The 12500-nt window shown below is 40.2% G+C and overlaps 1 long non-coding RNA gene across 4 annotated transcripts; it reads left to right on the top strand.

Moving 5' to 3' along the window:
* The first annotated feature begins 535 nt into the window (after window positions 1-535).
* Window positions 536-5270, top strand: LOC121690465. Of its 4 annotated transcripts, none has more exons than XR_006025075.1 (5): window positions 536-605; window positions 2296-2337; window positions 3943-4076; window positions 4252-4347; window positions 4993-5270. It is a non-coding gene; the product is annotated as an uncharacterized LOC121690465 (long non-coding RNA). The 4 variants fall into 4 exon arrangements; XR_006025076.1 differs by lacking the exon at window positions 536-605 and adding an exon at window positions 1746-2204; XR_006025073.1 differs by lacking the exon at window positions 536-605 and having other exon boundaries at window positions 1746-2337.
* Window positions 5271-12500: the final 7230 nt, after the last annotated feature.

The following is a 12500-nucleotide window of genomic DNA, read 5'->3' as shown; positions in this document are numbered from 1 at the left end:
CACTTACAAATCTATTCTAGGGGTACGGATCGGTTTTACAGCTACAAATCATCCTACAGTTAAAAATATTTTACAATTACAAATATATTCTACAATTACACATCAATATTCTACCCACAAAAAGCTGCTCTACAGTTACAAATCTTTTCTACAGGTGTACAGACTTTTGCACCACCTTTGGGATGAAAAGTGTCTCATATGTATTGTGTGTGTGTTTAACAGGATTTGTAACTGTAAAAATGATCTGTGATTTAACAAAAAAATAACACGAACAATTTTAAGTATTACTCATATGTTGTTCACTTACAAATATATTCCACAGGTATGAAATATTCCACAGTTGCTGTCTTTCAATTACGAAACTATTCTGCCATTACAAATCTCTGCTGCTCGCACAAGTATTTTCTACAAGTATACAAATCATTTTGAGACTGTTCTGGCGCTTCCTGTTGAATAGCCAATGGCGATCCTCAGGTTTGGCTAGCCAACCATGAATCTCAGTTCACTAACCAATCACAGAGCAGGAGCAGCGCTGTCGTTGTCTGTGGGTGCAACCAAACCTGGAGTCTACGTTTGGAGCACGCTAGTTTCCTGTATTCCTTGAGGTATGTTTGTAGGCTACACCACACAGACATGTTCTATGTCCACTATTCCTGGTTAATACAGCCAGTGTACCTGATATACGGGGCAACGAGGTGAGATCAATCAATGGCAACTAATGTGGGCAACAGACAAATAACTATTATATATAGCAAGCTACCGCTAGTTAGCCAAATCCCACTCAATCAGTCTGTCAGTTTAAAGGAGAATTCCGGTGTGATATTGACCTAAAGTGTATTGAAACATGATACCGAGTGTGAACGTATGTCTCATAGCCCATCTCGACTTGTCCCCTGCACTCCAAAATCTGGCGCTAGTTAGCCGATGCTACCAACAACTTTTTCAGTAGTGGTGCTTCGGCATCGGGCTAGCCATGCAAATAAATCACTGTTTTACACCCATTTACGAGGCTCAATGTATCTCCACACTTCATTGGTAGACTTCCTAGGGCCCTGACATTTAAAACGAGACATTGAGAACTTTGAAAAAGCACTGGTAGTTTACTTACAAGACGATTTATACAGACAGTATCTTCACGAAGTTTAGCGTTTGCAGCCATCTTGAATTTAGTCACGATAAGTCGAGCAACGAGTAAGAATGAACAGGTATGATAAGGGATCAGATTCCAAAAATAATTCAGTGGAAATGCATGGATTCCAGTTTCTTCCAGTAGCAGCAACTGGAATCCATGCATTTCCACTGAATTATTTTTGGAATCTGATCCCTTGTCATAGCTGTTCATTCTTATTCGTTGCTCGACTTATCGTGACTAAATTCAAGATGGCTGCAAACGCTAAACTTCGTGAAGATACTGTCTGTATAAATCGTCTTGTAAGTAAACTACCAGTGCTTTTTCAAAGTTCTCAATGTCTCGTTTTAAATGTCAGGGCCCTCGGAAGTCTACCAATGAAGTGTGGAGATACATTGAGCCTCGTAAATGGGTGTAAAACAGTGATTTATTTGCATGGCTAGCCCGATGCCGAAGCACCACTATTGAAAAAGATGTTGGTAGCATCGGCTAACTAGCGCCAGATTTTGGAGTGCAGGGGACAAGCCGAGATGGGCTATGAGACATACGTTCACACTCGGTATCATGTTTCGATACACTTTAGGTCAAGATCACACCGGAATTCTCCTTTAAGCAGCATACAAGTGCTAACGGAAATGTAGTGTGTGGATGGAAATAAATAACAACACTCAACATACTTTTGAAGACATTTTGTTTCAAGTTTGTAACAAATGCGGTCAAAGTTTTAAGGGAGTTTGTTAGTCGGTCATAAGGTAGGCTCAGCAAAACGAGGCAGGCGGCTAGCATTATTATCAAGAGGTGTGCTAACCATTAGGCCTCGTATGCCAGGTCTACCTCCAGATTGTGAGGTGCTACTTTGGACTTGATGAACTCTTATAGTAGGCAACAGAAACTCTTTACTGCAGAAAAACCGTAGTAGGTTTGATGCTCAACAGATTGCTGTTAGTTAGGAGGGAGTTAGTTATAAGTTAATAATAAGTATCCATTGATATGTGTGACAAAACATACCAACTGGTGTCAACATCAGCTAGGCTATGTTGGCATTTTCTGATGGTTCTTCATGACTGATCATAAGGTACAAAATAAATAATACAGAAATACAGTGCTGGGCATTGGTAGACAATCATATTAATCTGTCTATGTATCTATTTCTTCTGTGTAAGCAGTTTCTTATGGATCCCCAGTTGCTGCCTCCTTCTGAAGCACAGGTGGGTCATAAAATATATTTTACTGTCTATGAAAATAGGTCGCCGCCCGATGTGAGTTTCAAAAAGCATACCTTTTGAACTTGTTGACGGCAGTATTCCTACTTAAAACAACATCCTCGGATGTGTATGTTTTATATTTTGTAAAAGTTAAAGAGAAATCACTACTATTCTATCTTAAAAAGTCAGTTTATTTTCAAACGTTTTTGTTGGTTCCTGTCAGTGATAGATCATTATCTATGATAAATTTATAGTTACTCTCTACACTGTTATTAGAGAGGCTGAAAACCAGACTGGAACAGGCTCTTCAAAGGCAGCCTCTGGACCTGGACTATTTAGAGTTCCTCTGTACCAGTGAGTTGAGCCTAGTTCACTGAGTACTCGCATGCCATTTCCAGAAGAGGTAAGCAAAGTCTGTTTGTTTTTTGTGCAAAGTAAGTACAAACATTCCCCCTGTTTTCAGAATACTTTCAGAAGGTGCCATTGAGTCCTGCTGTCCTGCTAAAATAAACTTCACTGACAGTTTTTACATATTTTCCCCCTCACAAACTATTAGATACCAGAATACAGTTGTTTTGTACTGTAAAAATAGTATTAAGTGTTGATTTATATATATTTAAAACAAGAGGAGACGGCAGAGCCTCATGCTTATAATCATTAATTAATTATAAAATAAATCATGGACCTACACCAGTAATCCTCACTATTTTTCTCACAAGAGACACATTGGCAGTGCAAAATCAAAAGGAGAGCCTCTTTTACGACAACGTACTGTCACCTTTGCAAATGTGCATTTCTACATATAAATTGGACATCCCACAAAAAAAGAAATAACACAGCCAATACATTTTCATTTAAGACCAGTCATCTAATACTGGGATGAGTGGAAGCTGGCATGCGTGTCCTTGACTTTCTTCATGCTGTAATTTTAGTAGCAGGTTTGACAATACCCCCTTTAGGAAGCACCATTAAGGCTTAATAACTTCCTTTCACCTTCATTATTGTATTTGGGTGAAGGGAGATGTATAATTAAGATGTTTTTTGTTTTCACAGTGCAGGATTGTATGTTTATGAAGCACATTTGAAAAAAAATATTGACTGTTACCACATACAGTGGGTCCCATTCAGAAGTGGCCACTTCTTTCGCGTTTTCTGTGATTCATGCAGCTGTGTGAAATGTATTACAACTTATCGCCACAAGGTGGCAGTTTAAGTCCACTGTAGCATTTGTAAACAGGGCAGCGGAGTGCATTCAAAGGCGTTGCAGTGGCTGTGAGATACTGTAAGCAGAACGAAACTGAAGATCACCTCGTTGAAGTCATACAGTAGACTAGGCTAAATCAGAGCTTGCTTTTGTTTTTATCAACCTGGGGCCAGAGATGATGGCCTTTGGCGAACAGTTTAGGCCTACTCAAAATGAGTAAAATCAAAAGCACTATACAGATGACATGAAAAAGGTTATGATGTATGGATTCCCAAGTGTCCAAGCTTCCAAATGGTGTATAACATAACTATGCTTCATAGCAATATGGGATTTAGAATGTTGGGGGAAGGAGGGTAGGTGTTCTTCATAAGGTTAAAATATTGTTGTTATGATACGTTTAACAGGTCATAGGCAGACGGGAAAAGCAGGCCTTAAAAGAGGGCTACAGGATACTGGGGTGCTCCCAATGATAACAGAACGGCCAGAACTGGCTAGAGTTCTGTTCCCACAAGGTGTCTCATCTCTGATGGATCCTAAGGTATTAATGTTCAAGCATGGCAATTTAAACATGGCAAGCATGACAAATCCTCTCACATTCTTTTTGCAAAGGTACATTTGTAAATGGAGGAAAACAACTGACAGAATAAAGTACATCATGACTATGGTACAGTGCACAATTGTATTCCAAACAGGGCACACTGTTTTTGTTGCAGATGATTTTGAAAAGAGTGGTTTGACCAGATGAGGCGGAGGTTGACGAAGATGAAATGGAAGACTGCCGTGTCACAGCCTACCTCAGACAATACGTTGTAAGTGGTATGACAAATATTTCCTAAGATTCCCCCCCCCCCCCCCTCAGATTTTGAAACCTGGCTGATCAGAGTGATTTGGATTTGATGAGAGATCTGTACTTGAACCAATCGCAGACTGAAAAATATGTGAAAGTATTTTTTCAAAAGTATCTTTTGTGATTGTGATGACTACATTTGCCATACACTCTATTCAGTAATATAGCTTACAGTGCCCTCCACATTTGTTAGCTCCCAGGAATCACAGATGTATGAAATGTTATAACTTTGTTCAGTAAATCACAAATATTATTTTCTTGTGGTATTATAAGTATATAGTATAAGTATATATACTCTTTTGATCCCTTGAGGGAAATTTGATCTATGCATGTATCCCAATCCGTGAATTAGTGAAACACACTAAGCACACAGTGAGGTGAAGCACACACTAATCCAGGCACAGTGAGCTGCCTGCAACCACAGCGGCGCTCGGGGAACAGTGAGGGGTTAGGTGCCTGGTCAAGGGCACTTCAGCCGTGCCTACTGGTCGGGACTCAAACCGGCAACCCTCCGGTTACAAGTCCGAAGCGCTAACCAGGCTAGCATTGTATAACAAACAAACTACTACTAAAAGTATTTTCTGATATTGTCTTTTAATTCTTACAGTTTCTTTAGAGACATTGAAAGACCTGGTGGTCTTCTGGACGGGATGGTCTGTTGGCAGGGGCAATGCCGACTGTACTTTGAAACTCCCCCTAGGGACAAGAATGTATGACACCTTCAAAGAAGCTATGAATGCAGCGCTGAAATAAAGCAATTATGGTTTTGGCTTGATCTAGTGTTGTTTTCTGCAAGTTCAATGCAGTATAGTCAACAATTTCAGTGTTTCAGACGGTGACCAGAGTTCCAGTTGTTCAATGAATAAACTATGCAATGAGAAACTGTATGACGATTGCTATTTTTCCTAGTTGTATATTTAACTACAATGTGTGCACCATATGCAGTAGCCAGAAAAGTTGTGATTTTGTTTCTCAGCTGCCACAAGGAACCTATCCCCAACTTGCTCTGAGAAACTGGCTCTGGTAAGAATTGATGTCTAAGTTGCTTTGGATAAAAACGTAAGCCTAATGAATACAATTATTTATTAAAGTTCACATATCCCAGCATTAGGGAATAATATTTAAAAATGCAATTTTAAATTTATCAGACAGGACAGGGGAGAAGTCTACAATAATGGTGTTCAAAGACTAGAATACAATAGACCTAAGAAACACATTTTAAAGAACAAATATAGGAGGGAAGGAGATGTATTTTCTATTCAGTGGTAGGCTACATGTTCTCCATGCTGATGTAAATAATGGTCCAGTGATCCAGTGGAGTGATCTTGAAGGCCCTTGATAAGAGATATTACATCAGTGTTTCAGAACAAGGACCACTTAACCAATAAATAAAAAAACCTCACAGACCACCTAGCTAAACAAAAAAAATAGTAGGCCTACTCATTGCTTATTACCTTGCTTATTGTCAGAGGATTCATGATTTAAACTGGCGTATCTTACATAGGCAGTGTTACAGAACTGTTTGGATTTACATAAAAGTTGTTCAACATCGCAAACAAATCATCTATAGGGCTATTATATTTTAGCATGCCAGCTCGCGAACCACACTTTGAGAAACACTGGCTTAGGCTACATGAATAGACAAAAACAACGATGCATATTTACATGCACACTGAAACACTATGTAGAAAGAGAGCATTCTGGAAAAGCATGATTGTATTTGTAGTAGCTTATCTGCACAGGTACAGTTGGCAAATTATCAAAGTTAACAAACCATCAGAAATGTAAAACGATGACTGTAATTAACATAGCTGAAGTCGCCCATTTGAAATGTAAATAAATTGATAACTTAACTACCTAGGAACAGCCGAAAGATAACTGCCGATAGAGAGGGGAAACATTTTGTTAACGACTTGCCCCGTGTATCAGGTACACTGGCTGTATTAACTATGTACCTCAAGGATTATAGGAAACTAGCATCGGAGCCCGTTCCTTAATTAGACAGTAGCGTGCTCCAAGCGTAGACTCCAAGTTTGGTTGCACCCACACAACTAGCCACGACGACGGCGCTGCTCCTGCTCTGTGATTGGTTAGTGAACTGAGATTCATGGGTTGGCTAGCCAAACCTGAGGATCGCCATTGGCTATTCAACAGGAAGCGCCAGAACAGTCTCAAAATGATTTGTATACTTGTAGAAAATACTTGTGCGAGCAGCAGAGATTTGTAATGGCAGAATAGTTTCGTAATTGAAAGACAGCAACTGTGGAATATTTCATACCTGTGGAATATATTTGTAAGTGAACGACATATGAGTAATACTTAAAATTGTTCGTGTTATTTTTTTGTTAAATCACAAATCATTTTTACAGTTACAAATCCTGTTACACACACACACAATACATATGAGACACTTCTCATCCCTAAGGTGGTGCAAAAGTCTGTACACCTGTAGAAAAGATTTGTAACTGTAGAGCAGCTTTTTGTGGGTAGAATATTGATGTGTAATTGTAGAATATATTTGTAATTGTAAAATATTTTTAACTGTAGGATGATTTGTAGCTGTAAAACCGATCCGTACCCGTAGAATAGATTTGTAACTGTAGGGCATATTTGTGATATTGACAATTACTTGTACAGATAATTTTTACAGTTACAAATAATTTCTACAGTTTCAAAACGTGATACACACGTACAAAACTTTTGAGTCTAATATTCTTCCATACATATAGAGATGATTTGATTTGATGTTAAAGGAGATCTATCTGTCTATACTTTTTGACATTTTATAAGCCTCAAAAGAGGCTTCTAACATACAGCTGACAGTAATATGGATCACAGCGAGAGTGTCAATATGTCCAATGTCCTATTGCACATTAATCTATGTGGAGGGGGTTATACACTGTTGGTTTCCTGGTTCAGTTTGTTTACCTGAAGGCTTGCTTTGGCACAGTAGACAACCCCGTCTTCCCTACAGGAGACTTGAGGCCTGTCAGATGCAGCAGCAACCCTGGAGCCTGCAGAGCCTGCCGTGCCTGAGATTGGACTGCAGCAGCAAAAACCATCCTCATTGATTCCATGACAGGAACACTGATGTCTCCTGTGACAACACACACAAACAAATTAAGACCTTACCGTGCACAGCAGCCTTTCGTTCCTCTAGTTCCTTCCTGCACACATAGAGGAGCTATCTGCTTGCACAGACTCTGCTCCTCAATGATAAAGATTTTTTTTCTCCCCCTTTAGTCTTGCCCGTGGTCGATGCTAACAGAGTGAACATGCCCTTGGAGCAAATATTTCCTACATGCTATGCCCTTGTAAGTAACACCTATTGGAACACTTACAAAATTAGATAGCATAAAATGTCAGTTTGAGCTGACTCACATCATTTCCAGGACTTATGTTGAATATTAATTGTACTTTGAGAAAATATCCTCTCTTATTTACCATTGAGGGTTTGTCTGTTTCATAGCAATACGCTGTTATTTGCCAATGTGATGAAGATGGATAGGTTATTGCTAGGGTTGGGTTTGATTAAGATGATGTTCAATAATTGTGCAGCACCATTTTTAAGATTGAATGTGAATTTCAGCAAACCATTCGTAAAGTCTTTGTGGGCGGAGTATCCCAGGTCCATGGGCGGATTATGAACTTTTGGGCCCCTGGGCCCAGATGTACTGTATTAAGGGCCCCCCACTTATTGTTGTATATGTGGGAGGGGGGGTTTGGGGGTCCTCCCCCAGAACATCTTTAATTTGTTTGATGTGATTTCCTGTATTCTGGTGCATTTTGGGGATGGCCAATACTAAATTCAATCAGATTCATAGTCTACATCCTGATTTGTTGATATTGAAGCAATGATTCCATGCAAAGGCTTGGGCTTCAGGGCCCCCTGACCCCTTGGGCCCCTGGGCCTGAGCCCGGTAGGCCCGTGCAGTAATCCATCCCTGCCCAGGTCAAGTGCTAAGGTTCCCCTTTAGAAGGCGTATCTACACGGACTTACAGATGAACAGCTAAGAAAAAATCCAACAATTGTATTTTTAAGAAAAAGAAATATGAAACATGTTGCCATGCACACAGACAGGAACAAAAAAAAAAAGAACAAAAATATCCTGTGACGGGTCGACTATTCAATTGGTGAGCCCTAACAGCACAAGTGAAGGACTTTGATGATAAACATGGCATTTGCCACTCGGCCACTTATGAGCGTTTTATAGCTGCAGTCGATCACGCTCAACTCCGTAAGCATCACTCCATCTTTACGGCCCTGTGAATCTGCAAGGTCTATTGGCCAGTCATTAACGATCCAACCGCTCATCTTAATGGCCACTTTACGTCAAATAAAAGCCCCAAAATGAAGGATTTTGAGGGGAAGAGGGGGACAGAAATGTTGGTTTAACCTTCGACACAGTGTGTGTGTGTGTGTGTGTGTATGTGTGTGTGTGTGTGTGTGCGTGCTTGCGTACGTGCATGCATGTGTGTGTGTGTGTGTGTGTGTGTGTAGCTTCTATCAACTCTGTCATTGCAGGACCATCGAGGTAATAGCCATCAGCTTCATAAGGCTATAAAGAAAACAGATGGGATGGATAAGTGTTTTGTTGTTGTTTATGAGTGTTTTATTGTTGTTTGTATCACGGAACCCGACATGACACAAACTCATCAAAAAACTTTATTTTTTTTTTCTGTACTGCCAAGTACAAGGAGATTCATGGCAAAACAAGTGTGTTTATGACACTTCATCTGAGACAGCTTTGCGTGATGAAAGAACAAACAAGCTGTGTTTCCAACTTTCAACACTAGTGTGTTCTATAAACTGTATTTTTTCAAACCAACTGAGCATAATTATCCAAAAACAATGGCAAACATTACCAAACAGCACATCCCATAAACCACATGGATACAGTGCTCTGTCCCGTAATGATTTGTAAATAAGGCATTACATTCCTTGGTGTTATATGAAACCTGGAGCCACAGCAAGCATACTGAAAACAAATAAGCTGCGCCATCAGAACCTTCTGTGTATATGCTAAAGCTCTGACTCAGAACCCTGTCTGTTTCTAACAGCAAGGGAAGTCCCAAATTAAGATCCAGAATTCATTTGTGTCCAGAGGGAACGTGCAGAGACACTGCAATTCAGGAGTCAGTCAAACAACTTTACCGTTTGTGATTTGTAATGAATTCAGAGAATTCCTGTGGCTCAGGGTGACTAGGGATAATGCAAGAGTGTACCAGAGTGTGCTTAGCTGCAATGTGATGGAGATAATGAGTACTCTGTTCTTCCATTGAGAGGACGAGTGCTCTATTTACTTCAGCTAAGTGTGCTCCTATGCTATACCATGAAGCTTTTGTTAGCAAAGCCTATATATACTACCGCAAAAAATTGCTGTGTTAGCCTCAAAATGTATTATTATTATTGTTATTATTATTATTATTATTATTATTATTATTATTAGTGTGCTGTATTATTGTGTTAAATATTCCAAATGTAAAGCACTTTAAAGCTAGCCTAGAAATCTAGACGCGCCCCTAGCGGCCGCAAATTACATTTGCTGCCAGGGCTAGTCTAGCAACTCTCCGTTGGCTTGTGAGCTCCAGAAATCAAAACTTAATCAGGCCAATGAAATCGTGTATAGAGTCGTTAGGTGGGCTTAACATAATGATTGATGGCAGAGTTGCAACGGTTTGGCTTGAATTCCCTGCTACTTGAAAACAAATAAGATGGATGTTGCTGCTGGCGAACAGTGTGACACGAGTTAAGCTTTTATTAAGTAGGCAAACGTTTGAACTAGCCAACTAGCTCCGCTGGTGGGAAACGCATGGGACTCATAGCGCTGCCGCTGTCCTATTGCGTGTAGAGGGAATTTGAAAGACAACTGATTATCCCGCCCCTCGGACTGAGCACTGCGAACGGTGAGTGCCCAGACCCTACATTTTAATGTGGGTCTGGCTCGTCAGGCTACTTTAAAGCTGCATTCTGTGTATGAAAGGTGCTATACAAGTTAAGCTTATTATTATTATTATTATTATTATTATTATTATTATGAAGGACTGCTCTGCCTTGATTATGGATTCATGCTATGGACGCTGCCATTGCAGTCGTTCAGTGCACAGTGCTCTTCATAAACCCATTGTTCCTCATATGGCTCTGAAGGGAATGTGTAAAAAAACAAAAATCATCCTTAGCAGCTCTATTCAAGATTCAAGATTCAAGATTCAAGACTTTTATTTGTCATTGAACAGTTGCCTGTACAACAACATTTTACCAGCAAGGCCACAAAGGTGCAAAGAAGTCAAAGACTAAAAGTGACAAGTACAAAACAAGAATTACCAAGTCATTACAGTTTTTCTCGATTGCTTTTACCTGCTTAAGTAAACTGGAACCCACTTGGTCTTCATGACTACTTTCTTTGCACAGCAGAAGTCATCTCTTGCGAATGTGTTCACACATTTTCATTGGGTTCACACATTTCTCACACCCTTTTGCAAAACAGTTAGCACAGGTGTCATTCAAAAGCCCCAAACTCTATTGGTTTTCCCATGCTAAACAAAAGGAAAACATCTTTTCACAGATGGTATAGATTCCTTGCATAAGTCTAAATCTCTGATACACCTGTGTGAAACTCCTTTGCACAATTCTTCTATCAGCAATCATTCATTATACATAAGAGATGTCTGTTTTGTGTTGCTATTTGAAAGTATGGATCTAATGCACATTTAGACAAAGTACTGTATTGCCTATTTGGTGGAGAAAACAGTACAAAAGGTGTTTACTGTAGGTTTATTTCGATGAAAGTTGTAGTTCAATGAAATTTACAGTATCTTGCTAGGTGTTTGCTGTATGTCTTACATGTCAATGACAGTCACATCTTGGGAGGAATTACAGTTTTTCTCGATCGTTTTGATACCTGTGTCAACTCTGAAATCACACTCTCAAAACAGTTAACACCCGTGTCTGAACAAAAGCACTCTGGACAAAATGACACATTTTGCTTGCAAAAGGCTGTTACTCTCTCAAAACACTTAAAACATGCAGCAAAAGCAAATCTTGCCTTCAAACACTACAACTTGTTGCCAATTAAAAAACACTCTTTTTGAGAACTAGATTTTGCATTTTGTTGTCAAGTGTGTAATGATTGATTAAAGAGTGTTTAAAATGTGTCATTTTGTCCAGAGTGCTTTTGTTCAGACACGGGTGTTAACTGTTTTGAGAATGTGATGTCAGAGTTGACACAGGTATCAAAACGATCGAGAAAAACTGTAATAGGGCATCATAAATAGTAAATAGTAAATAGTAAATAATAATAATAATAGAGAGATAGAGTCTGTAGGGACAGCATGACTTTATGAGAACCAGTATCACACACACACACAGCCACACACAAACAAAGCAGTAACCTCTCTCTCACAGACACACACACACACACACACACACACACACACACACACATACACACAGCAGAATGACTGTAAGAAGAAGTGTCAGTGGTGTGGTGCATTTAGAGTGTACTGTAAATGGAAGAATTTGAGCACGTCGTCCCTACAATACCCACCTATTTCCAAAAGCACTGACAAAAATAATTTAAAAAAGAGCATCCACATCTGTAACCTTGAGCAATGCTCCTCCAATGGGTATAAATCTCTGCCTAACTGCTGGTCTGGTACACTGGGACCTAAGGCATTTGAGAGTGATGGATGCTTGCTAGACGTTAGCTTATAGGGGAAGCAGGAGGAGATTGGGGGTTTTATGGCTACTCTGGTTCAGGACACCACCAACTCCACTTACACTAAACACAACCCCCCTCAGGTTCTGTCCTCCAGTCCTGGGTCCCGCGGGGGTCCCCACCCCCCCCCAGTGAGCCCCCTCAGCGTGTCATGTGAGCCTGGCCACCGGCTATAACCTGATCACGAGGGTCCCCTGCTCCACGCCGATGCAACCCACTCTAACACTCCAGATGGCATGAGACCAGCACAGGTCATACATACACACACATGCACGCACGCGCACGCACACACACACACACAAACACACACACACACACAAGCATGCACACACACACACACACACACACACACACACACAAACACACACACACACACACACACACTTATCCACACATA

The sequence above is a fragment of the Alosa sapidissima genome, chromosome 18 (genome assembly GCF_018492685.1).
Source record: "Alosa sapidissima isolate fAloSap1 chromosome 18, fAloSap1.pri, whole genome shotgun sequence".
Taxonomy (NCBI): domain Eukaryota; kingdom Metazoa; phylum Chordata; class Actinopteri; order Clupeiformes; family Clupeidae; genus Alosa; species Alosa sapidissima.
The sequence above is the reverse complement of the archived record's forward strand: the minus strand, read 5'-3'. Positions and strand labels throughout refer to the sequence as shown.